Here is a 27,585-nt window from a genome sequence, read left to right as displayed (position 1 = left end):
CTTAGAGCTATAACTCATTTGTATATCTGAGAACTTAGGAAGTTCATAATTTGGTTTTTACAAAATCTACCCTAGAAGCTTGGCTTTTTTTTTTTTTTTTTTTTTTTTTGAGGCACTCTCACTCTGTTGCCCAGGCTGGAATGCAGTGGCCCGAGCTCGGCTCATTGCAACCTCTACCTTTGGGTTCAAGCAATTCTCCCCGCCTCAGCCTCCCGAGTAGCTGGGATTACAGACATGCACCACCACGCCCAGCTTATTTTTGTATTTGTAGTAGAGATGGGGTTTCGCCATGTTGGCCAGGCTGGTCTCGAACTCCTGACCTCAGGCGACCCGCCCACTTTGGCCTCCCAAAGTGCTGAGATTACAGGCATGAGCCACTGCGCCCAGTGATATTTAAAATAATATAATTCAAAGAGGGGAAAGAAAATGTTTTAGGAATTAAATTTGGTGCTCAATTAATTACAACCATACAGGCTTTTTTGTTTTTTTTTTTTGGAGACGGAGTTTCGCTGTTGTTCCCCAGGCTGGAGTGCAGTGGCGCGATCTCAGGTCACTGCAACCTCCGCCTCCTGGGTTCAAACGAGTCTCCTGCCTCAGCCTCCCAAGTAGCTGGGATTACAGGCATGCGCCACCACGCCTGGCTAATTTTTGTATTTTTAGTAGAGACGGGGTTTTACCATGTTAGTCAGGCTGGTCTCAAACTCCTGACCTCAGGTAATCCACCTGCCTCAGCCTCCCAAAATGCTGCCATTACAGGTGTGAGCCACCACGCCCAGCCAAATTACAGACTTTTCTACACTGTCTACACTGTCTACATTTATGGGTGGCACCCTTGCCAGGTAGAAGTACTGGTATACTGGGAAACATGCTGCTATCCTAGGAGTCAGATGGCACTCATAAAAAATCAGAATAATAATAACTGATTTTCCTGCCTTACTGGGTTGTTAAAATAATTGAATTTGGTTAGGTATGTGAAAGTACTTTATACAAATGTAAATTTTTTTTTTTTTTAAGTGAAAGCAAGTTTATTAAGAAAGTAAAGGAATAAAAGAATGGCTACTCCACAGACAGAGCAGCCCCGGGGGTTGCTGGTTGCCCAGTTTTATGGTTATTTCTTGATGATATGCTAAACAAAGGGTCTATTATTCATGCTTCCCCTTTTTAGACCATATAGGGTAACTTTCTGATGTTGCCATGGCATCTGTAAACTGTCATGGCATTGGTGGGAGTGTAGCAGTGAGGATGACCAGAGGTCATTCTCATTGCCATCTTGGTTTTGGTGGGTTTTAACTGGCTTCTTTACTGCAACCTGTTTTATCAGCAAGGTCTTTATGACCTGTATCTTGTGCCTACCTCCTATCCCATCCTGTGACTTAGAATGCCTTAACCTTCTTACATTTACAAATATAAGTATTTAATGTTGTTATTTTTTAAATGTAAAAAAAAAAAGCAGTCAAACTTGCCAACAGCTTATTTTAAGCAGCTATTGGGAACAAGTACCAGTAACTATCATGTAGTGTCAAACCCTTTTTCACTATGGCCAGTACAGATGGTAACAAGTCTACAAACTACTCATTGGAGCAGTATGCAGCTTAACATTTTTAGTGTTTTAGTAATAAGATACCATTTCCGTGGTGAGAGAGTCAGCATTCAGAACTTTTGTTTTTTAAGGAAAGAACTTCCGGAACTTCATTAACAGTTCATAGAGGATACCGAGACCTCTAGCTGGCTAGCTAGTGGTAGAACTCTACTATCAAATGCTTGGAAATTTGTCTAGCAGTGGAAGGAAACAAGGGGTAGCTGCAGCTGCTATCCTAAACCCTGCAAAAACACTTACACATACACAGTCTCTTTTTTCCTATTGCAACCTAATAACTGAATGTAACAGTTTCTGTTTCCAGTTATGGTTCTCTTTCATTCCTGTTTAAAACAAAGGCAGCAGGTCAAGAAACTAACTAAATGTGACTAGTTAGAGGAGAAGATGTGAGGGTGGGAGGGGCAGTCAGGGAGGAAGGAGGACACAGAGATAGCAAATCCATCATCCCTTAGAGGTTAGGCCAACAAAAATAATTGAATTCCCGTGGGAGCCTAAGGTCAGAGTTAGACTACTGGTTAGATCTGAGAGCTTTGCTTTCTGTTTTACAAATGATTTTAAAGAGAAAACTATGAGGACTCCAGAGATGGGGGGGAAGAGGAGGCAGGAAGGTTGATTCATAAAGTGGTAAAAAACCGTGCTCAAAACCTCATTGCTTCTTGCACAATTAGTCAAGAGATGTGTCAGCAAATCCTGAGGCAATGATATAACCTGTATAGTTTAGTTATGAGAATCATTATTATTCTATTTCCACATAATTACTGATGTTTTTTGAACTATCTAGAACTGTGTTGTCCAACATGGTAGTTTCTAGCCAAAGAGCTATTTAAATGAAAATTAATTAAAATTAAACACTTAAAAATTCAGTTCTTCTGTTGCACTAGCCACATTTCAAGTGCCTAATAGCCACATGTTGTTAATGGCTACCATTATTGGATAGTGCAAATGAAGTGATAGACTATTTTCTTCATTATGGAGCATTCTATTTGAATGCACTGATGAAGTAGAACAAACTCTGAGAGCAAAAGTTTGATGTTACTACTTTACAATTGAATGATTAGTTTAAGTACAAAGTACAATGTATAAAATTATCTTTTAACTATGGAAACCTACCATTGTGGCTTAGTTACTCTAAGTATCAATAAGATTTCTTCAGTGAACATTAAGGTCCACTAAATAAAAGTATGGACAGATCTATGTTAATTTTAGACTCAAGAACTTGAGGGAAACATGTATGGATTTTTATAAAAATTATGAAACGTTTCACATCCATTTATAATCATGAAGAATATAAGTCAAAAAGAAAAATTTAGACCAAGTGTTGGAATAATTAAAGTTATCAGCTGGGTGAGGAGGCTCACCCCTGTAATCCCAGTATTTTGGGAGGCCAAGACAGGAGGATCACTTGAGCCCAGGAGTTCGACACTAGCCTGGGCAACATAGTAAGACCCTATCTAAATTCTAAAAAAATTAAATAAAAACGTAAAAAATAAAGTTAGCAGTAAATAGGAATAGAATAAGAAAACTCCAAATGGAGGGAGAGGATCAGAAAAAATAACTATCAGGTACTATACTTAGTTCCTGGGTGACAAAATAATCTATACACCAAAACCCCATGATACCAGTTTACCTATATAATAAACTTGTACGTGTGCCCCAAACCTAAAATAAAAGTTAAAAAACAAAAACCAGCAGTGGTCAAGCTTTAAGAGAAAATAAATTACTCTGAGTATCCAGAAAAAATGGCACAGAATCCTTTCTACATTCTTTATTATTTTATGAAACATGGTGTCCTCTTGTAAATATCTGAAAAGTGATTTCTATCCTATGACAGAAGACTAACCTCTCCAAAGCAGCAGAGGAGAAAATCGAATGGCAATTGAGCCAACTTTTTTTTTTTTTTTTTTTTTTTTGAGACGGAGTCTTGTTTGCTGTTGCCCAGGCTGGAGTGCAGTGGCGTGATCTCAGCTCATGCAAACTCTGCCTCCCGGGTTCAAGCAACGCTCCTTCCTCAGCCTCCCAAATAGCTGGGATTACAGGCACCCACCACCACGCCCTGCTAATTTTTGTATTTTTAGTAGAGATGGGGTTTCACCATATTGATCAGGCTAGTCTGAATTCCTGACCTCAAGTGATCTGCCCACCTCTGCCTCCTAAAGTGCTCAGATTACAGGCATGAGCCACCACGCCTGGCTGCCAACTTTTTGAGAGGCATAAAATAGTAAAAAATTAACAGTTAAATACTTAACAATTGGTATATGTGTTCTCTATAGAATATCACATTTAATTATGTCATTTGTTAGTAGTAGTGGATTAAGTTTATTTTTATTATTTTTTTGTTTTTTGAGACAGAGTCTTGCTTTGTCGCCCAGGCTGGAGTGCAGTGGCACAGTCTCTGCTCACTGCAACCTCTGCCTCCCGGGTTAAAGGGATTCTCCTGCTTCAGCCTCCCTAGTAGCTAGAATAACAGATGCATGCCACTGCGCCCAGCTAATTTTTGTATTTTTAGTAGAGACAGGGTTTCACCACGTTGATCAGGCTGGTCTTGAACTCCTGACCTCAAATGATCCTCCCGCCTCAGCCTCCGAAAGTGTTGGGATTACAGGCATAAACCACCAAGCCCGGCGGGTTAAGTTTATTGAATGCTTATTCTATGCATGCCAACTTGTTTAACACATTACATACACTGTCTTATTAAATCCTGACAATAAACAATCCTGTGTTCGATGTATTTATTATATTATGTCCTTTGTACAGATGAGGAAACTGAACCTTAGATTTGAAACCTGCCATATGGTTAGTTAGGATTAGATCTGGAATTTGAACTCAGTTCTACTTTAATCATAACCCATGTTCTTAACCATGGTTGCTTTTCCAGGTAGCAGGCTGAAGACTACACTCTTAAGCAAAGGATTTAAACATAAATCTTTTTCACTCCAGGTGTCGTGTTGTTTCTCTTTGCCATTTGCCTTTCATAGCAACGGAAAATGAGGGAATAACTGTAATTTTATAATGTCTAATGAAATTATTGGCGTCCCTATAAGCACAATCAATTTTCGTAAGTTTAGTTCATATCAAGATTTAGGAACATTATCTGAACAAATTGCTAAAAACATCACAAATTAGGACAAACTGAAATACAAGTTCTACACATATAACATTCAAAAAGCAAAAGCCTTAAAGCATTGTAGATAATATCTATCAGCGGCTTCTTATTTCAGATTACATTTTTTTTTAGAGAACATTGTAACCATGCAAACTTGTTGAAGAATATTTAGGGATTTCCTTAGTGTAAGCATAAATTATGGTAATTTTTCTAAACTGGGGTATGAAGAAATAATCAAATATCATACGAAGAAGTCTAGGAAGAGGTAATTAATAATTCAGCACCAATTGGTGAAGGCTTCTTTTTGGTTAATATTATATATTTTGTAGTTGGCCTAGTTCAAACAGCCTGTGTCTCTTCCCTGAGACCTTTGAGGGTTCTAGTTCTCGGTATGAGAAATATCACTAAATGAGAAATTTCTAGAGAGTCAAAATTAAAGGGGGAAGTATGTGCTCTTTAGTTTTCTTTAGTGGAATTTACCTCTAAGTGAATGAAATGTAATTCAGCCCGTCGAATCACTGAGCTATTTTATTGCACTGGAACTCATAAAAGAATTTCTTCTGAAAAACACTGCTTGCCTTTTCAACAACTTAAAACCACAGTCTATTCATTCACTTCATAACCAAGTAGTATAGATAATGACTTCACTGAAACAGTGCCAGACTCTCTTCAGCAAAGTGTTTTTGGCATGAGGGAGGCAAAAGGAAGGGCAAGACCAGGAGTGTAAAGAGAGAAGTTACCTGAACTTTATTTATTAGTATTTAAAATGTGGGACCAGGCATGGTGGCTCACGCCTGTAATCCCAACACTTTGGGAGGCCAAGGCAGGTGGATCACCTGAGGTCAGGAGTTAAAGACCAGCCTGGCCAACATGGTGAAACCCCATCTCTACTAAAAATACAAAAATTAGCTGGGTATGGTGGCTGGTGCCTGTAATCCCAGCTACTCAGGAAGCTGAGGCAGGAGAATTGCTTGAACCCGGGAGGTGGAGGTTGCAGTGAGCTGAGATCATGCCATTGCACTCCAGCCTGGGTGACAAGAGCAAAACTCCATCTCTAAAAAATAAAATATGAGAGCAGTAAAGGAAAAATTAAAAAGTAATATGCAGTGCTCCCCTTCAAGAAAGTTATGGCCTAGAGAGAAACCAATTCTTAGAACATAATATGAAGTTTGTAAATGGACATTAACATGGCGAAAACAGTGCACAGATAAAAGTCAATGCAAAAGAAATGTCTCATAGCATTGTTCTATTGTAATGGAGTTGATTAATTTATTCAGACTTTTGGCAAGTGTTCTTTGCGTACGTACATTCTGCCAAACTTTGTTTCAAGCATTGAAGATGCAACAGTGAACAAAATAGACTGAAAATCCTGTCCTCGTAGAGGTTACATGCTAGAAAGGAGAGAGAGAAAATATGCAAATTAAGTGAAATACCTATTTTATTAAAAGGTGGCAAATGCTGTGAAGCAAAAAAACAGAGAAGGAGGATAAGGAATGGGGGCTGATTTCAATTTTAAGAAGAGTAAGTAGGGTTTATAATACATCTTTTATTAAAATCATATTAATCTATGGAAGCTGAAGTTGAAATAGGGCCAAGCTGAAATAGGGCCACTTATTTCTCTAGTGACAGAATAAGTGAAAGGAATTCAGTAAAGGAATGAGAGTGGTGTCAGGTACTTTGTTTATCCATTTCCTGGTCTGGATATTTTGATTGTTTGGGTGGGTGTTTAGTAGTATATTTGGCTTTTTGGTAGAGTCAAAATGGAGTGGTGGTACTGAAGATAGAACAGTGCACGGTTCCACTCATCTTCCCCTGAGATCTGTGTGCATTTATGAAGTTTACAAAATGGTAGTTGTGATATTGGAATTTTCACTTGTAGAAAAAAAATGCTCTGTTTTCCAAATATTTTGAGAGGTCATCATAGTTAAGGAAAATCTGTCTGTCCCCATATCTCTTTTTAATACCAAGTTTATCAGTTATTAGCATTGAATATTTGTTCTTCCATTTTTTATTCATTTATCCAACATGCCTTGAGTGACTAACATTCTGCACTAATATGTGCAGAAGATTTTTTTTAAACATATCTAAATATTTTTTGCTTTGCCACAATTAAAAAATTAGCTGTCCTGTCTCTTTCTTACCTTTGACCTCTTACCTCTCTCCAGCAAAGATCTCTTCTTTATAAAAACTTGTACCTGACCCTGCTATTCTCACTTTATTTTATTTTCCGTATTATACCCATAAGAAAACTGAGGCTTAGAGAGTTTAAGTTACGTGACCAATACCACAAGTCAGAGGCAGAAACAAAATTCAAACACAGATAATCTTGCATCTGAGTAATGTTCTTACCTAGCACTCTAGACTGCCTTCAGCAGTGGGCAAGAGAGATGAGGCGGTGCCAAAACCCTCCAGGCTATACTGTCGTTCATTCTGAGAACCTGGGGCTCTTGACCTAATTTTCCCTCTTGCCAGCATTTTTGCTCTGCCTCCTGTCACTGCCAACAGAGTATGGATGTGGTCAGTAAGGTGTGGATAGTACAGGTCACCCTGATTTCCTTCCTTGATCTGTGCAGAAATGCATGCTGTACTTTCTCCACTTAAAGATGAGTGGGTAGGAACAGAGAATGACAAAAAAAAACAAAACAGACTAAAAGCCCCACCATACTGGACAAGTATCTGAAAGCATACAAATATTCTAAAAGAGGCATTTTGAATTTAAATTTTCCTCACAATTAATGCAATTCTGCAAAAGTTAAAGAGGAATAGCCTGAGGAGAAAAAATATGATCATAATATAACCCCCAGCCTTTCTTACTTTTGATGCACTTAACCCTTATTGTGCTTTGAGGTTTGAATTTTTTTTTTTTTTTTTTTTTGAGATGGAGTCTCACTCTGTTGCCCAGGCTGGAGTGCAGTGGCACAATCTCAGCTCACTGTAACCTCCGCCTCCCAGGTTCAAGCGATCCTCCCGCCTCAGCCTCCTGAGTAGTTGGGACTACAAGCAAGTGCTACCATGCCTGGCTAATTTTTGTATTTAGTAGAGACGGCGTTTCTCCATGTTGGTCAGGCTGGTCTTGAACTCCTGACCTCATGATCCGCCCACCTCGGCCTCCCAAAGGGCTGGGATTATAGGACTGAGCCACTGTGCCTGGCTGAGGTTTGAATATTTTGACCATTACTTCAGGCTTTAATGACTGCAAATGGAAATGGAAAAAAAGGAAGTATCTTTGCTGGATCATCATTCATGAATTCTAGTTTGGGGAGGAAGGTAGCTACAAAATACAGGATTCCTTGAGAAAGGTCCTTAAAATTTCAACAAACACTTAAGCAAACTTTTATTATCAAGTTCCCTGTATACCAGGAACTGTGCTAAGTGCTAGAGTTTTTGGTTTTGTTTTTAGCCTCCCTTAACTATTTTGCTTGATGTTTCCACCTCTTTGCAGCTTTAATGGAGCTTTGCTTGACAGTGACATTTGCAGCTGTTTATAGCATTACACTATCTAACATTTATTAAGCACCAAGGAAACCCTGGCAGGTGTGTGTCGAGAAGGCAAAAATTGTAGAACTAAACCATCACTATTTGAAAGCCAACCGAATTTGATGCTTCTGGCTGTATGATGGAGGTAAAAATTTTAAAAATAGGCAGGATGCAGTGGCTCAAGCCTGTAATCCCAGCACTTTGGGTGGCTGAGACAGGCAGATCATTTGAGGTCAGGAGTTTGAGATCAGCCTGGCCAACATGGTGAAACCCCGTCTCTACTAAAAATACAAAAATTAGCCGGGCGTGGTGGCACATGCCTATAGTCCCAGTTACTTGAGAGGCCGAGGCAGGAGAATCGCTTGAACCCAGGAGGCAGAGGTGGTAGTGACCCAAGATTGTGCCATTGCACTCCAGCCTGGACAATAGAGCAAGACTCCGTCTCAAAAAAATAAATAAAATTAAAATTAAATAAAAGGGAAGGTCCTAAGAAAGGAGAGAGGTGAGCAAAGAATAAGGAAATAATTAGGTGATAGACACATACAACTGTTGAGGAACAGAAAGAACAATAGAATCAGGAAGAAAAGAGCACTTTGCAAAATATCCTTCAGTATACTAAAGAGTGTGAGTGTGTGTGTGCGCGCGCGTGTGTGTGCGCTATAGTGAGATTGTTTAGAAAACTTGCCCTGAGTTCATTTTCACTTAGGGTTGGTTTTAGATTTGTGAGCTTTCTTGACTATGCTAATCCTCGCCTCTTTGGTACTCAGCACCCAATCCTCCCACACAAACAGAGTCTGTCAGAATTATCTCTTTTATCGCTTGATATTCAGCTCACATTTACTTTCTCAGACTTTTGGAAGTTACCACTCAGACAGATGCAAATTCAGTGCGATGCCTGCCAAAGTGCTGAGCAGAAAAGAGACTTTCTTTTACACCTTCCATCTTTTGAGCTTTTGGTCCTAGTCTTTCAATTTTTGCTAAATAGTAAATGGGGATATTGTTGTTTTTCAGATGAACACGCGAGTACATTTGCATTACTGAGCTTGCTGTCTCTAGTTCTAAAGAGATTTTTTACAATTTCCGTATCAGCAAAGGAATCGCCTTGATTTCCTTTGATGATGTTTCCCTGCTGATATTCTAGACCTAGCACAGAAGCAGTTCGTACCCTCATGAAAATGGCTCTTGCCCAGTAATTCTGCTTTATTTGTACATATTCAGCTTTAATTACAGGGGTAAGGGGGTGGATGGAGAAGAAAGCCAAAAATACCCACTGCCCCCGAGTGGAAGAACAAGAAGAAGCTTGACTCCCTCAACTTGCAGGAGTACAATTATATTGTGACTGAGGTTGTTTTCCTAGATGTCAGCCAGAAAGGTAAACACTCAAAGTTTAAAAAAAAATAAATAACCTTTAGTGGCTGGGCGTGGTGGCTCACACTTGTAATCCCAGGAGTTTGAGAGGCCAAGGTGGGTGGATCACTTGTAGTCAAGAGTTTGAGACAGCCTGGCCAACATGGTGAAACCCTGTGTCTACTAAAAATACAAAAATTAGCTGGATGTGGTGGCGCATGCCTGTAATTCCACCTGCTTGGGAGGCTGAGGCAGGAGAAGTGCTTGAACCTGGGAGGCAGAGGTTGCAGTGAGCCAAGATGGAGCCACTGCACTCCATCCTGGGTGATAGAGTGAGACTCCGTCTCAAAAAAATAAATAAAATAACCTTTAGTAATTTAAACAGACCACAAATAGAACTCTGTTAATAATCCACAAAATTATCAGAAACCTTAAGTACCATAGACCCATAAAAAACATATCAAAACACATTTTATGCCTTCAAAGGGTATAATTTATTGATTATTTTTTAAAGTACTATATTTGAACTCAAGATAGCTATAAATGGCAAAAGGTTATATGAGTTTGTTGAATGTTTTTTGCGAAATTGAGAGAAGTTTATATAGGGAAGAAAAACTGTTGAAACAAGTGAATATTATTCAAAAGTTTGGAAGATTTTAATATTTTGTGTATTTGAGGAATCCTAAATTTTGTTTAACTTTTTTGTATAATTATCTTTTCAATTTAATCTTGTATTTTTAACTAACTGGTCTTAAAGAGTTTAGGACCAGTGTAACTTATGAATTTATCATTGCATAGTATCATGCAAGTGCAAGAGGAACACAGGAACCATGGAAGGAACTTGCCAGCTTAGGTAACAAAGAGAAATATGAAATACAAATGGCTTTCTAACAAATATGAAAGCCAGGGAAGTAGTACCTTCTGGGATATAGATTATGGGCTCTGGCACAGATTTAGGTTAGAACAACAAAGCGCATCTGTAAAGTTTATTAGCCACCTTGAATATACCAACTTCTGGAAATGTAAATGAAAAAGTCAAATATCTATATGGAATATTTAATATGTTGGTTTATATCCAAGTTTATAGTAACAATTTAGAAACATTGCATGTTTCATTCTAATTTTATTTTCTTCATAGGTATCTTCAGTATTGGTATCTTTGTCTTCATTATTGTTACTTTTTTCCCCCATAATATATCATCTTCACTTCTATCCAACTCTTTTTGAACCTGTATATAATGCTGTCACAGAAATTTTTATCTCAAAACACAAGAATCCATTCTCATAACATTAGGACAGGTGTGGGGTTTTATTTGTTAGTTTTTTGTCTATATGAGTGTTTATTTGTGATCTTGACAATATAACACTTACTGTTTTGCTCTCACTGATTTTCTAAAGGTTATTTACAGCTTCATCTTGAGCCCTGCAATTCAGTATAGTCCGTGGACCAGCAGCAATGGCATTACCTGGGAGCTTGTTAGGAATGCAGGATCTCTGGTCTCAGACCTATTGAAACGAAGAATCTACATTTTAACAAGATACTTAGGTGATGCATATACCTTAAAGTCTGAGAACTTCTGATTTGTTACTTACAATTTGGAGTTGATACTCTCCAGATTAATTAAAATCTCCCCTTTGTTTTTAGTGACCTCTATAAGCATCCAAAAGCAAAATCAACTAGGTCATTTCAGACTAATATGTCTTCTCCAATTGTTAACTTATTGTTCAAAAGAAATTGTGGCTAGGCATGATGGCTCATGCCTATAATCCTAGTGGTTTGGGAGGCCAAGACAGAAGGATCACTTGAAGTCAAGAGTTTGAGACCAGCCTGGGCAACATAGTGAGAGCCCATCTCTACAAAAAATTTAAAAATTCGCTGGTTGTGGTGGTGCACGCCTATAGTCTTCATTATTGTTACTATTTTTCCCCCATAACATATCGGAAGGATCGCTTCAGCCTCCTGAGCAACTGGGAGTACTACTAATATTCAGTGTAATATTATTATCTGAATAGATACTAGTTCTTTTGGATTCTTAGTAAGACTTTGCAGATTACTTCTTACCATGTAATTGATTTTAGTACAGAAACATAATTTGGATATCTCCTTTTATTCTTTTAACAAATATTTGTGATTTCCTATGATGTATGAAATATGAGGGGATATAGCAATGAATAGGACAGACAGGAGAGAAACAATAAACATGTAAGGAACATATGAATAAAATAATTTCAGATAATTTCAGGTGCTATGATGAAAACAGTCTGGTGCTGGTCACTACAAGGGAGAAAAGGCACTCTAGATAAGGGTAGTCCCGAAAGGCCTCTCTGACGTGGTGACATTCAAACAGAAATCTGCAAGTAAAGTAGCCAGCCCTGTGAAGCTCTGAGGAATGAAAAGAAAGCCAGTGTGGCTGAAGTATGACAAAAAGTAGCAGAGAATGACATAGAAAGCAGTCGAGAAATTAAGTAAGGAAGGTCCAGAGTACATAAAGTTTAACACTGTAACATTTGACTAATAGTTGTCATAGTATATCTCTGTACTTGGCTATTGACTGGTATCTGGGGTTTCAAAACCTCTTTGTTTAAGCCCTTAAGCCCTTCATCTTGCATTCTATTCTCTTTTATTTATTTATTTGTTTGTTTGTTTGTTTGTTTTTTGCATTCTAATTCTCAGGGCAACTTTTACCTTGATCTCTTCTGATATGACTGAGTCCTATATCCATCCTTTAAAAAATTCTTATTAATCATGAGAAAGAAGAAATTTTTCCAGGAGCAGCAAACTCAGGACCGGAGAGATAAGATAAAGATATAAAGCTTCAGGGTATGAAGTCATACACGTAGTAGAAACTGAGGCAAAGGAAAGAGTTCATGTCCCGCCTGAAGGCAGTCAAATCAGGTAGTTGTTTATCTATTTTCTAAAACACTGTAGTAGCCAGTGGCTCTATTTGTTGGTAAGTTTTGCCTCTTAAATTATGGTTGTTTAAAATCCATATACCTATACAATGACCCAGTTCCTCCTACCTATGTTATGTAAAGTTCATTGCAGCTGCTCAATAGCTAGATGTAGCAAGCTAAATGTGATTTGAAATATTCTTTTTTAAAATTTTAGGTGAAGATACTTTGGCTTTTGTAAAAGTTTGAGAATGCACATATATCAATTAAATGTCATGTATCTTAACTGTTAAGACACTGAAAATATCACCCATGCTACAGGAAAATAAAATGAGGTACAGAGGTTACATGGACAGCCTAGGTGTTACATTGTCAGTCAAAATTAAACTATTTTATTAAAGAGAGGTGACTGCCAGTCTCCCCTGTCCCATTCTTTTTTCCCAAAACTTATAGAAGTTATAAGAATAATTCAGAAAAGTTGTGTTCATATTGTTCTGTGCATTAGAAAAAAATCAGGCCAGGCATGGTGGCTCACGCCTGTAATCTCAGCATTTTGGGAGGCCCAGGTGGGTGGATCACCTGAGGTCAGGAGTTGGAGACCAGCCTAGCCAATATGGTGAAACCCTGTCTCTACGAAAAATACAAAAAAAATTAGCTGGGCGTGGTGGTGCATGCCTGTAATCCCAGCTATTCAGGAGACTGAGTCAAGAGAATCACTTGAATCCTGGAGATGGAGGTTGCAGTGAGCCAAGATCGCACCATTGCACAAAGAAAAGAAAAAAATCAGAAAAGTCCCACATACGTTTTACCTTTATTGACCAAATTTTAAATGTTTGCCACATTTAATGTTTTATTTCTTCCCCACTCCCTGGATCTAACTCACTCAGATACACACGTATGCATACACATACACACAGGTGATCTAGTCATTTGTCAGTGTATCATCCTAGGACTTTCTAAGGGATTTGAATCAATTGGCACATGAATATTTTGTATTGGCTACTGCCTGCTCTAACCATATCTTGCCCATTCTTCCTATTTTTTATACTAGAACAATGATTTCTAATGCCTAGTAAATGCAATGTTTTACTCAGAATGGATGTGGGTGAGATATTTTGAAACTTTAAATCATTTATAAAGAGAAGATTTTTATATTTATCAGAAATGGGCACAGATTTTTTAAAAGATAGACAAACAGGACTAGAACCTAGAGACTGGACAGAATTATTCACATTTTTGACAATTTGTAGAGGTTTCTTCCAGTATTATTGAAACAAATTCATAGAGTATTTATTGAGAAACTGTTTCAGTCAAGAACCTTGTGCTAAAGAGCATAAGGCCAAAAGACCATTTCTGCCTTCAAGAAGTTTATAATCGAGAAAGAAAACATGTACATTTTTAACTATTACACGAAATGAAATGTGGTTACTTTCATTTTAAGAGTTATAAATAAAGAGAGGAAAGAGAGGGCAGCTAACATATAATGAGTATACCGACCAAGGTCAGACACGTTTTCTTGTTTCATCCTCTCTGAAACACATTTTCAATCTTCATTGTCAAACAAGGAAACCAAGGCTTAAAGGGATGTAATAAAAAGCTAGTAGAGGCCAGGCACAGTGACTCATGCCTGTAATCCCAGCACTTTGGGAGGCTGGGGCAGACAGATCACGAGGTCCAGAGATTGAGACCATCCTGACCAATATGGTAAGACCCCATCTCTACTAAAAATACAAAAATTAGCTGGGCGGGGTGGTGCACACCTGTAACCCCAGCTACTCGGGAGGCTGAGGCAGGAGAATCGCTTGAACCCAGGAGGCAGAGGTTGCAGTGAGCCAAGATTGCACCACTGCATTCCAGCCTGGCAACAGAGCGAGACTCCCTCTCAAAAAAAAAAAAAAAAAAAATGCAAGTAGATAACTTTCTATGCCTCCTTCGATAGCTAATCCTTTATTGGTACACTGGCTCCCACCCTCTCAGGTCCATTCAAGGACATTGCTTCAGCAATTCTGCCTTCTCTCCTACACCAATTTTTCTTCCTCCTGGATCACTCCTATCAGCCTACAAACATGTTCTTATTTTTCCCATCTTAAAAACAAGCTAAAATCTTCTCTTAACTCTTCTTTTCCTCCCAGCTACATCTCCCTTTCTTTGCTCCCCTTTACAGGTAAACTCACCAAACTATACTTGCTGCCTCCAATTTCTTTTCTGCCAGTGGCTCGTTAACGTAGCCAAGAAAGCATGTGTCCCTGCCATTTCACCAGATTTACTTTTATCAAGGTCACCAGTGACCCTCATGTTGCTAAATTAAATGGTCAACTTTTATCTCCAATTTGACCTATCAGCAGCATTTGATGCAGTTACCACACCTCTTCCTTGAGACTTTACACTTGACTTTCAGGATACTGCAATGTCTTCATTTTCCTTTTATCTTACTAGAGGTTTTTTATTGGCCTCCTTTGGTTCTTCCTCTTATCCCCAATCTCTTAAAGTTGGAGTGTTTCAGAGATTGGACCTTGGTCTTCTCTTTTGACCACGTGTCCTTGGTGATCTCATTCAGTACTGTGCCTTTAATAGCATTAACAATATGCTTGGCCTAGAGTGGTGGCTCAAGCCTGTAATCCCAGCACTTTGGGAGGCCGAGGGGGCAGACCACCTGAGGTTGGGAGTTCAAGACCAGCCTGACTAACATGGAGAAACCCCATCTCTACTAAAAATACAAAATTAGCCAGGCATGGTGGCACATGCCTGTAATCCCAGCTACTCAGGAGGCTGAAGCAGGAGAATCGCTTGAACCCGGTAGGCAGAGGTTGCGCCACTGCACTCCAGCCTGGGCAACAAGAGCAAAACTCCATCTCAAAAAAAAAAATGCTGACCATTCCCAAATTCATATTTCCAGTCTACACCTCACTTCTGAACTCCATATTTATATCTAGCATACAACTCAGTGCGTCCACTTGGATCCTCAATATATCAAAAGCTTAATTCCTAATCTTTCCCCAGCCTCTTTACTTGGATCATTCTCTATCTCACTTGATGTTAGTTCCATTTTTCCAGTCATTCTGACCAAAAGCCTTGAGGAATCATCCTCAGTTGCATTTTTTCAAACTCTAAATCTAGTCCATCCACAAATCCAGTATCTATCGTACAACAATGTATATGAATCTCAGAATCTTAATACTGAATGACAAAAAGCCAGATACAAAAAGTTTATATAGTGTATGCTGTGTAATTGTATTCATATGAAATTCTAGGTTGGGTGCAGTGTCTCACGCCTGTAATCCCAACACTTTGGGAGGCCGAGGCAGGCAGATCACCTGAGGTCAGGAGTTCAAGACCAGCCTGGTCAACATGGTGAAACCCCATCTCTACTAAAAATACAAAAATTAGCTGGGCATGGTGGTGCACACCTGTAGTCCGAGCTACTAGGGAGACTGAGGCTGGAGGGTCACCTGAACCCAGGAGGCAGAGGTTGGAGTGAGCCAAGATTGCAGCACTGCACTCCAGTCTGGGCCACAGAGCGAGACTCTGTATCAAAAAAAGAAAAAAAAAAAAAAGAAAAGAAATTCTGGAAAATGTAAGCTAATCTATAGTGAAAGAGAGTGGATCAGTGTTTGCCTAGGAAATAGATTTGGAGAGACACGTTTACTGACTGCAGAGGAGCAAAAGGGAAGTTTGCGGGGGAAGAAAATATTCCTTTGATTGTGTTGATGGTTTCATGAGTAGATACATCTGACAAAACTCATCAGGTTGTACATTTTATATGGATATAGTTTATTATGTAAATTATACCTCAATAAAATTGATACACATACACATATATAAATATACATACATAAAATAGATTGTCTCCACCTCCACTGCTGTCTACTTGGGTCATGACACCACCTCAGTTATTGTAACAGCCTTTTTTTTTTTTTTTTTTTTGAGATGGAGTTTCACTCTTGTTGCCTAGGCTGGAGTGCAACGGCATGATCTCGGCTCACTGCAACCTCTGCCTCCTGGGTTCAAGCGATTCTCCTACTTCAGCCTCCTGAGTAGCTGGGATTACAGGCATGCGCCACCATGCCCAGCTAATTTTTTGTATTTTTAGTAGAGACAGGGTTTCTCCATGTGGGTAAGGGTGGTCTCGAACTCCCAACCTCAGGTGATTTGCCTGCCTCAGCCTCCCAAAGTGCTGGGATTACAGGCATGAGCCACCGCGCCCTTCAGAAGAATCACTTTTGTATCATTATTTGCTTATGTGGCTCATAATGTGTGGCTCCTTTTTTTTTGAGACGGAGTCTCGCTCTGTCACCCAGGCTGGAGTGCAATGGTGTGATCTCGGCTCACTGCAACCTCTGCCTTCTGGGTTCAAGCGATTCTCCTGCCTCAGCTTCCTGAGTAGTTGGGATTACAAGTGCATGCCACCACGCCCAGCTAATTTTTGTATTTGTATTAGAAACGGGGTTTCTAATGTTGATCGGGGCTGGACTCGAACTCCTGACCTTGTGATCCATTCGCCTCAGCCTCCCAAAGTGCTGGGATTACAGGCGTGAGCCACCACACCCAGCCAAGTGGCTCGTCTCTCCTTCTATGTAATAAACACCTTAAGCATAAAACTTGACTGTGTATCGCTAACATTCGTCTGCATATTAATTAAGCTCCGTACCTTTTACACTTTAACCCCTCAAAGTCAAGTTAAGAACATAGAGGCATCCCAAGTCAGTTGTTATAGAACTGTTTACTTTTTAAAAGCAATTAAATATTGATTTTCCATGTTGACTTGTATATTAGCTAGAATAGATACAGTCTCATATACTTCTGAAAAAGGCAGTTTCTCCAGTTCCTGTGAGAGAATTGCTGAAGCAGTGTGAAGCAACTTTCAACAGGAGTAAACTGCTCTAACATGCATTGTGTCAGCATGTATGGATGCTTGCCATATCTGCTAGTGGCAAAGCAAAATTAAAAGTGAGTAAGAATGCTGAATTTCCTTTCAACATTAGAAATTAGGCAAGAGTTTCAAGTTTTAAATGCTTTCTAGGGTATAAAGGCATCCCCGAAAGTCCCATTACAGGATTACTTGAAAAGATTTTGGAATAAATACTTAGGCTTCCCTTGTCTTGAATTGGTACACCCCTCTTTACTGAACAGAAATTCCCAATGATGACATTGCCTTTTATTAAAGCACAAAATGAAAAGAAAATTTTAGATGGAGGGGCTTAGTATTCAGCAGTCTTGTTCTTTATAATTTATCAAGCCACTAATTCTGAAATCCTTCATGTCCTGATTTAACTGAAAGCTATACCATAGTTGTTAAAAAGACTGGGCTTGAGATTAGACAGTTTAGATTTGCATCTAGCTCTACTGTACACGTTCTGTGAAGGTGGGCCTCAGATTTTTATCTGTAATAAGAGATCAGGAATAGTAACTCTTTCATAGTGTTAAGGGTAAAATGAGATAATGTACAGTGCCTGGCTCAGAGTGAACATTCAGTAAATGTTAGTGTGGTGATGATGATGATGCTGATTACATTAAACTAGGCTCAACCAAGAAAAGTAACTCTTACTTCTTTCTGTCTTCAGTGCCTGTAATAGTCTAAGATAAAGGCTTATGGATTTTCCCTTTTCTATTCCAAGATTAGTTCATTTACCAAAGGCAACAATGAGTGAATGTTCAAAAAAATCCTAATAAAAGACTGAATGAAGCCATATAAATCAATATAAGTGATATTTTAGACTTGTCGATTGAAGGCAGGCCCAAGTAATGGGTTCTAAACTACTTAGTGCAAAGCCACCATGTATTATGACTATCCACGGGGAAAAAATACTGTATAGCAGGATTAAATTTTCATTTCATGGGGCTGGGCGCAGTGGCTCACGCCTGTTATCCCAGCACTTTGGGAGGCCAAGGCCAGCAGATCACGAGGTCAGGAGATCGAGATCATCCTCATGGTGAAACCCCGTCTTCACTAAAAATACAAAAAATCAGCCAGGTGTGTTGGCACACACCTGTAGTCCCAGCTACTCGGGAGGCTGAGGCAGGAGAATCGCTTGAACCCGGAGGTGGAGCTTGCAGTGAGCCGAGATCATGCCACCGCACTCCAGCCTGGGCAACAGAGTGAGACTCCGTCTCAAAAAAAATTTTTTTTCATTTCATATGTAGTATACATTTTATTTCAATTTTAAAAAATAGCATAGACTAGACTCCGACTGCAAGGGGGTTTATAAATGTTTAAATCGAATGATCTCAAATGCCAGTTCCTTAAGACGTCCATTAAAATAGATTATTGAACAAATTAAGAGTGCTGATAATTCTGAAATTATTGGCATTTGGATACCATGTAGTTTAATAAAGTAATGAACTTCCAGAATAAAGGTCAAGTTAGTTTTAAGTAAAACAGTGTATGGAAATAGTAATTCAAAAAAGCACATGAAGTAGTAATGGTTACTTGCTTTACAAAAATATTTACTATAATTCCTTTAAAAAAGTAAAAACCCCACTGGGCACGGTGGCTCACACCTGTAATCCCAGCACTTTGGGAGGCCGAGGCGGGCGAATCACTTAAGGTCAGGAGTTCAAGACCAGCCTGGCCAACATGGTAAAACCCTGTCTCTGCTAAAACTACAAAAAAAAATTAGCTGGGCATGGTGGCAGACGCCTGTTATCCCAGCTACTCGGGAGGCTGAGGCAGGGGAATTGCTTGAACCCAGGAGGCAGAGGGTACAGTAAGCTGAGATCTCACCATTGCACTCCAGCCTGGGAGACAAGAGCAAAACTCCATCTCAAAAAAAAGTAAAAACCCGGCCGGGCACGGTGGCTCATTCCTGTAATCCCAGCACTTTCGGACGCTGAGGCAGACAGATCACCTGAGGTCAGGAGCTCAAGACCAGCCTGGCCAACATGGCAAAACCCCATCTCTACTAAAAATACAAAAATCAGCTGGGCATGGTGGCAGGCGCCTGTAATCCCAGTTACTCGAGAGGCGGAGGTTGCAGTGAGCCGAGATCACGCCACTGCACTCCAGCCTGGGCAACAGACTCCGTCTCAGGAAAAAAAAAAAAAAAGTGAACGCCCTAATACTTTTGACATATGACGGTATAGTTCAACAAGCATTTTTTAGCCACAGGCAGTGTATCAGCCGCTGTGTTAAGTAGTGGTGATATAAATAGGATTCCTCCAGCCTGGCCAACATGGCAAAAACCCATCTCTACTAAAAATACAAAAATTAGCCAGGCGTGGTGTAACACCCCTGTAGTCCCAGCTACTTGGGAGGCTGAGGCAGGAAAATCGCTCGAACCCAGGAGGTAGAGGTTGTAGTGAGCTGAGATCTAGCCACTGTACTCTAGCCTGGGTGGCAGAAATAAATAAATAAATAAATAAATAAGATTCCTAACCTTAAGCAGCTTATGGTCCTAATGGAAAGATACTTAACCTAAAATAACCTAAATCTTGTGTGGTGAAGTTCTGTGTCTGAAATAAATGTTGACAGTACATTTCTACAGAAGCATAAAGGAAAAAAACCTACCCTAGCTTAGGGGACAGTCAGGAAGATTTCCCTGAAGGAAAGCAGATTCTTGAACAGATTCTGGTTAGCTAGGAAGGCAGATAACTTTTCTTGCTTTCTTGCCAACGGGTGTTACTTGATATCTCAGGGAAGTAGTCTGAGATAGCTGAGGCATCCAGTGTGAGGCCTTGGAGTTACTAAGGACAAGATCCAAGAGTAGACAAGGAGCAGATCGCGGAGGATTTCATATGCCCTCTACAAGGAGTTTGGGTCTTACATCCTGTACATGATGAGGATTAAAGGGTTTTAAGTTAGAGAGTGGCATGGTCAGATTTTACTTTCAGGTTGATAACACTGGCAGTAGTATAGAGGATGGGTTCCGTTAACAGCTTTAAAGAGTATTTAAAATCAGATGGTATATAAGGACTGATAGGATTCATTCTATTTCTTTCTTTCTTTCTTTCTTTTTTTTTTTTTTTTTTTTTGCAATGGAGTTTAACTGTTTTTGCCCAGGCTGGAGTGCAATGGTGTGATCTCGGCTCACTGCAACCTACATTCCCGGTTTCAAGCGATTCTCCTACCTCAGCTTCCCAAGGAGCTAGGATTACAGGTGCCCACCACCACGCCCAGCTTATTTTGTACTTTTAGTAGAGATGGGGTTTCACCATGTTTGCCAGGCTGGTCTCAAACTCCAGACCTCAGGTGATCCGCCTGCCTCGGCCTCCCAAAATGCTGGGATTATAGGTGTGAGCCACCGTGCCCGGCCAGGTTCATTCTGTTTCTAAATTTTAAATAAATCTTTGAAGGATAAAGAAACTGCTTTAAATATCTAAACAGGGAAGTACTTGTAATTACTCATATCTTGAGGAATGTAAACATCTGTGTTCGTATTTAGAGACAGTATTGTTGAAAGATCAAATAAATTTAAAGAGTCTTTGGAAACATATTTTAGGTCAAGATTTTGTACTTAAGAAGGATGTATACTCTATATTTTTTTTAAGTTCTTGGGTATAGACAAATATAATTGTAAACTTTTCCCTCTATTTCAAAGAATAATTTTTACCCAATTCTTGGAATTATCAGGATGTATTTTTGGAAGGAAAAGGATCATCAAAAGATCAGTTATTCTAAATACGTGAAGAAGAATAACACTTTTTTCTTCTTCTTTTTTTTTTTTTTTTTTTTTGAGACAGTCTTGGTGTGTCACCCAGGCTTGAGTGCAGTGGCGCAGTCTCAGATCACTGCAGCCTCAACCTCCTGGATTCAAGATTTTCCTGCCTCAGCCTCCTGAGTATCTGGGATTATAGGCGCATGCCACCACACCCAGCTAATTTTTGTATTTTTAGTAGAGACAGGGTTTCACCATGTTGGCCAAGCTGTTTCTTGAACTCCTGACCTCAAGTGATCCACCTGCCTTGGCCTTCCAAAGTGCTGGGATTACAGGTGTGAGCCACCATGCCCAGCCGAATTTTGACTTCTAAATTAGTAGCCATATGAAAATTGTCCAAATAGTTCCTAAGCATGCTATCTTTCTTTTTCTTTCTTTTTTTTTTTTTTTTTTTGAGATGGAGTCTTGCTCTGTTGCCCAGGCTAGAGTGCAACGGTGTAATCTTGGCTCACTACAACCTCCACTTCCCGGATTCAACCTGTTCTCCTGTATGAGCCTCCCAAGTAGCTGGGATTACAGGTGCATGCTGCCACACCTAGATAATTTTTTTGTATTTTAGTAGAGACAGGGTTTCACTGTGTTGCCCAGGCTGGGCTTGAATGCCCGAGCTCAGGAAATCCACCCACCTCAGCCTTCCAAAGTGCTGGGATTATAGGCGTGAGCCACCGTGCCTGGCTTAAGTACGTTATCTTAGTCTGCTTGGGCTACTCTAACAAAATACCACAGGTTGAATGGCATACAGTTCTGTGGTGAAATAAAATTTACTTTCTCACAGTTTTGGAGGTTGGGGAGTCTAAGATCAAGGCACCAGCCAATTCAGCTTCTGGTGTGGGCTCTCTTCCTGGCTTACAGATCTTCACCTTCCCACTGTGAGCCCATATGGGCATTTTTTATCACTGTCTAGTCCTCTACTTACAAGGCCACCCACCCATATGACCTCATTTAACCTTAATTATGTCCTAAAGGCCCTATCTCCAAATACGGTCACATTGGAGTGTTCCAGTTTCTACATATGATTTGGGGGAGGGAGGGAGGGAGATACAATTCAGTCCATAGCAGAAGCCAAGCAGACCTTTTCCCAGAGAAGTAAATATAAGTTTATAAATTTAAGTATATACATTATAATTTTGAAGTTTTTGAGTCTCTAAATCTGATAATACTTAAGGGAAACTTTTCAGGGCAACAAAGTAGAAATAGGGGAGAAACAGTCCCAACCAAAAAAATAACTTGCTAATAGCTGTGACATTGTAGAAAAATTGCACACTAGATAATCCTTCATTAGCTGTAAGAAGGTTTATTTTCTAAGCTTTTTTTCTGCATGTTCTATTATCTCCAGTGCCTGGCATTGTAATCCCGTAGGAGGGAGTCAAAAGTTATAAATACGGAGCTCTCACAGTGCCGTTGTGTATTTGGTGATCAGTGGCAGGTAAAATTTGCAGAGGCTAAAGGTGTTTACATCTTGGATTTTTCTTTTATTTGGCTTTGGAACAATTAAGAATGCTGGGAATTTTACTTATATATTGAACTCAGGGTATATTGTGTGTCTGTGTGTATGTGTGTATCTGAATAAAAGATTTTTAAACTGAGCAACATGGCAAAATCATAGACTTTTAGAGTTGAAATGAAACTTAGAAATTGTCTTGACCAACTCCAAGACCAGGAAAACTGAGGCTTAGAGAAGTTGAACAACTTGATCAATACCACAGAGCCACTCAGAGCTGCTGTGAGACTAGGACCTAAGACTTCTGTTTTCCAGTTTAGGGTTATTTCCACTATGTCATGATGCTACCCAACTGGCAAGTGTTTTTTGATCAGAAATTCAGTTCATGACCAGCCTAGCCAACATGGTGAAATCCTATCTCTACTAAAAATACAAAAATTAGCCGGGCATGGTGGTGTGCATCTGTAATCCCAGCTACTTGGAGGCTGAGGCAGGAGAATTGCCTGAACCTGGAAGGTGGAGGCTGCAGTGAGCAGAGATCGCACCACTGCACTCCAGCCTGAGCAACAGAGTGAGACTCCATTTCAGAAAAAAAAAAAAGGAATTCAACTTAGGTTCTTTTTTTTTTAATTTCCATAGGTTATTGGGAACAGGTGGTGTTTGGTGACATGAGTAAGTTCTTTAGTGGTGATTCGTGAGATTTTGGTGCACCCATCACCCAAGCAGTATACACTGCACACAATTTGTAGTCTTTTATCCCTCACCCCCTTCCCATCCTTTCCCCGAGTCCCCAAAGTCCATTGTGTCATTCTTATGCTTTTGCATCCTCTTAGCTTACCTCCCACTTATGAGTGAGAACATACTATATTCAGTTTTCCATTCCTGAGTTACTTCACTTAGAATAACAGTCTCCAGTCTCATCCAGGTCACTGCAAATGCCATTAATTAATTCCTTTTTATGGCTGAGAGTATCCCATTAAATATATATACCACAGTTTCTTTATCCACTCATTGATTGATGGGCATTTGGATTGGTTCCACGTTTTTGCAGTTGCAAATTGTGCTGCTATAAACATGCATGTGCAAATATCTTTTTGTATAATGACTTCTTTTCCTCTGGGTAGATAACCAGTACCAGGATTTCTGGATCAAACGGTAGTTCTACTTTTAGTTCTTTAAGGAATCTTCACACTGTTTTCCACAGTGGTTGTACTAGTTTACATTCCCACCAGCAGTCCAGAAGTGTTCCCTATTCACTGGATCCATGCCAACATCTATTTTTTTTTATTATGGCCATTCTTGCAGGAGTAGGGTGATAATTGCATCGTGGTTTTGATTTGCTTTTCCCTGATCATTAGTGATGTTGAGCATTTTTTCATATGTTTCTTGGCCATTTGTATATCTTTTGAGAATTGTCCATTCATGTCCTTAGCCCACTTTTTGAGGGAATTGTTTGTTTTTTTCTTGCTAATTTGTTTGAGTTTGTTGTAGGTTCTCTATATTAGTCCTTTGTCAGATGTATAGATTGTGAAGATTTTCTCCCACTCTGCGGGTAGGAATTAGACCTAGGTTCTAATGGCACAAGTACTAAGTCATTACTATTAAACTACTTTGAAGCAACTTAACCTCCTTGAGCCTCTCTTAGATTCATTCTAAATCTGAAATTTGGATTATAAAGAGTGTGAAAGGAAAATAAATCTTGGAGCCCCCAAATCACTAAGCTAAAGGGCAAAGTCAAGCTGGGAACTCCTTAGGGCCAATCTGCCTCCCATTCTATTCAGGGTCACCCCTCTGCTCACTGAGGTAAATGCATATCTGATTCCCTTCTTTGGACAGACTAATCAGAAACTCGAAAGAATGCAACCATTAGTCTCTTACCTACCTGTGACTTGGAAGCCACCTTCCCGCTTGGAGTCCTTCCGCCTTTTGCCTCGAGTTGTCCCACCTTTCCAGGCCAAACCAATGTTCATCTTGCATATGTTGATTGATGTCTCATTTCTCCCTAGAATGTACAAAACCAAACTGTGCTCTGACCGCCTTGGGCACATGTTGTCATGACCTGTGCACGTCCTCAACCTTGGAAAAATAAACTTTCTAAATTAACTGAAACCTGTCTCAGATTTTCGGGGTTCACAAGAGAATATTTAAAAATTATATAGCATGTATAGATTATGGCTGGTCATGGTGGCTCACACCTGTAATCCCAGCACTTTGGGAGGCCAAGGCGGGTGGATCACCTGAGGTCAGGAGTTCGAGACTAGCCTGGCCAACATGGTGAAAACCCGTCTCTACTAAAAATAGAAAAATTAGTTGGGCGTGGTGGCAGGCGCCTGTAATCCCAGCTACTTGGGAGGCTGAGGCAGGAGAATCACTTGAACCCAGGAGGTGGAGGTTGCAGTGAGCCGAGATCACGCCATTGCACTCCAGCCTGGGGGACAAGAGCAAGACTTGGTCTCAAAAAATAAAATAAAATAAATAGATTAGGCCTGGCACAGTGGCTCACGCCTGTAATCCCAGCATTTTGGGAGGCTGAGGCGGGCAGACCACTTGAGGTCAGGAGTTCGTGACCAGCCTGGAAAATATGGAGAAACCCCGTCTCTACAAAAAATATAAAAATTAGCCGGGTGTGGTGGCATGCACCTGTAATCCCAGCTACTCAGGAGGCTGAGGCAAGAGATATATAGATATATATAGATTAATTCAGCAATTAAAAGGTTAGTTTGTTCATTTTATTTTACTATACTTCACAGAATTCCCTTTTAAAAATATATATTCCCATAGACAAAAAGACAAGGGGCTTGATTTTTTTTTTTTTTTTTTTACAATGAAGCAAAAGCCAGAGTAATCTTTAAAAAATATAATAATCTAAATTTTATTTCTGGTAATAATCTTTTGACTACTCATCTCAATTTGTTGCTATTAAAGAAGTCATTTTAACCTTTTGACTATATATTTAATAGGTGAATGCCTAATTACAGAATTATAAAATTATACTTAGCATTCATCTGACATTCGCTAAGAATTCAACTTACCCTCAAAGTTGAATTCGTAGTTTTGTTCTTAGCCTTCTCTTTTGTCTGCAGTCTTCGCCTGAGTTACCATAGCTGCTTCTTAAGCTTCCTGTCTACCTTATACAAATGACTCCCAGATCTGACCTTGTGCCAACATTTCCCCTGCACACCAATCTCCATTTCTTTCTATTTTCTGTATATCTCTACCTGTATGTCTATCACCTTCAATTCAGTTTTACTAGAAAACAGTCATTATCTTTCTCCCATTGAACTTGTTTCTTCTACTAAATTTCCCATTTTTATTCAGAGAACAAACATCTTCCTGTCTCTTGTTCTTAGGGCCTCAGAGCTAATACTCCCATGTCTTTTCTAGGCTCTGTAGCCAATCAACTGCTGACTCTTCACTGTGTTACTACCGTGTTTCTCTTGACCTCCACACTCATAGAACCACGGTATGGTAACTGCCTTCTGCTTTCAATTTTATTGCCAACATTCTAGAATAAGATTATCATTCTTTGTTGTTTGGTAGCCCTAACCTGACCTCCCTGCTCTAGTCTCCTTCTATTCCAATTCAGTCTTTAAAAAATATTTTTAATTTATTTTTTCATTACAAAAGTGATACATGTTCAATGTAGAAAATATCAAAAACAAAGAAAGATAAACAGAAAATATCTTTATACCCAAAGATAATCATTATTAACATTTTGGTTTATATTCTTTCAGTTCTTTTTCTGTGATGTATGCACAATATTTTTAAACAAAATATTCTTTGTCCAGCCTGTATATTACTCCAGGCAACTACAGTATTATTCTTAAAGCCTGCATCTAATTGAAAATGTTTTCATCAGTAGAAAAAAAGATTAAAAACCTTTACATGGTATTCAAGCTCCTTGACAATCTAGACCCAATAGACTGTTCCAGCTTTGTTTCCAATGAATGATTTCCCAAATCTGCAGAACAGACATTTAAGTAACATGCCATTTCCTAATACGCTGCAACCTCCAATCCTTTGTGCCCACCATTTCCTATAAAAAATTCTGTCTGGTTTGTTTGTTGTTGTTGTTGTTGTTGTTTGTTTTTTTTGTTTTTTTTGTTTTTTTTTTGATGGAGTCTTGCTCTGTCACCAGGCTGGAGTGCAGTGGCATGATCTTGGCTGACTGCAACCTCTGCCTCCCAGGTTCAAGCAATTCTCCTGCCTCAGCCTCCTGAGGAGCTGGGACTACAGGTGCGTGCCACCATGCCCAGCTAATTTTTGTATTTTTAGGAGAGACAGAGTTTCACCATGTTGGTCAGGATGGTCTCGATCTCTTAACCTTGTGATCCGCCCGCCTCGGCCTCCCAAAGTGTTGGGATTACAGGCATAAGCCACTGTGCTCGGCCAATTGTGCCTGTTCTTTACAGAACAATCAAAATACTGACTCTTCCATTAAAGCATTAAGCACCTACCCATCTCCATCCCCTGCTTCTTAGAGAGTGAGAAATGCTCCCTATTTTGAACTTGCATAGTACTTGCAACATTCACTGGTTCTAGGTAATGAGTTTCTGGTGAACACATATCTGTGTACATATTTTATGTGTTATATATCTTTCAGCACCTAACACAATATCTTAAGCATAGCAGGTATCCAATAAATGTTGAAAGAATGAATGAATACTTGAGCACTGCTTCAGCTACTATACCTCTTATAAAACTCATGAGAAGAATAATATTTTGTAGATATGGAAGAAGCTTAAACAGGTTGTAAAACTTACTCAGCTACAGGGAATTAAGGAGACAGAATTAGAAACTGGAACACTCTAAATCCAAGTTTGTCACTTATCCTTTGAGTTGTGCTGTGGCTCTTGATCATTAATAAGTTATTTATAGTGTGATTGCCTATTGCTTGAACACTATCCTATTTTGGATAGGTGGAAGCCAGTGTTCTTCCTTCTGTTATGGATACAGCGAAAGGAGTACAGGTCGATATTCCATCTTCAGTTGACTGGCAGCTTGCAGGCAGGCATGTGACTTTGGTCAGTCAGATACTCCCACCCAGAACTTTGAATCTTGCAAGCTCAGGGCACAG

The 27,585-nt window shown here is 39.5% G+C and overlaps 1 protein-coding gene and 1 long non-coding RNA gene across 4 annotated transcripts in view; one reads left to right on the top strand and one right to left on the bottom strand.

Annotated features, from left to right (window-relative positions):
* The window catches only part of TAOK3 (TAO kinase 3), a 223,201-nt gene that overhangs the window by 63,424 nt on the left and 132,192 nt on the right, over positions 1-27,585 (top strand).
* On the bottom strand, positions 5,947-26,119 carry LOC129049248 (uncharacterized). 2 transcript variants are annotated; one of them, XR_008512183.2, is made up of 3 exons: positions 25,541-26,118; positions 24,391-24,510; positions 5,947-6,091 (listed from the first exon to the last, which is right to left on the bottom strand). It is a non-coding gene; the product is annotated as an uncharacterized LOC129049248 (long non-coding RNA). The 2 variants fall into 2 exon arrangements; XR_008512184.2 differs by lacking the exon at positions 5,947-6,091 and adding an exon at positions 9,796-11,030 and having other exon boundaries at positions 25,541-26,119.

This window comes from Pongo abelii, chromosome 10, assembly GCF_028885655.2.
Source record: "Pongo abelii isolate AG06213 chromosome 10, NHGRI_mPonAbe1-v2.0_pri, whole genome shotgun sequence".
NCBI lineage: Eukaryota > Metazoa > Chordata > Mammalia > Primates > Hominidae > Pongo > Pongo abelii.
The sequence above is the reverse complement of the archived record's forward strand: the minus strand, read 5'-3'. Positions and strand labels throughout refer to the sequence as shown.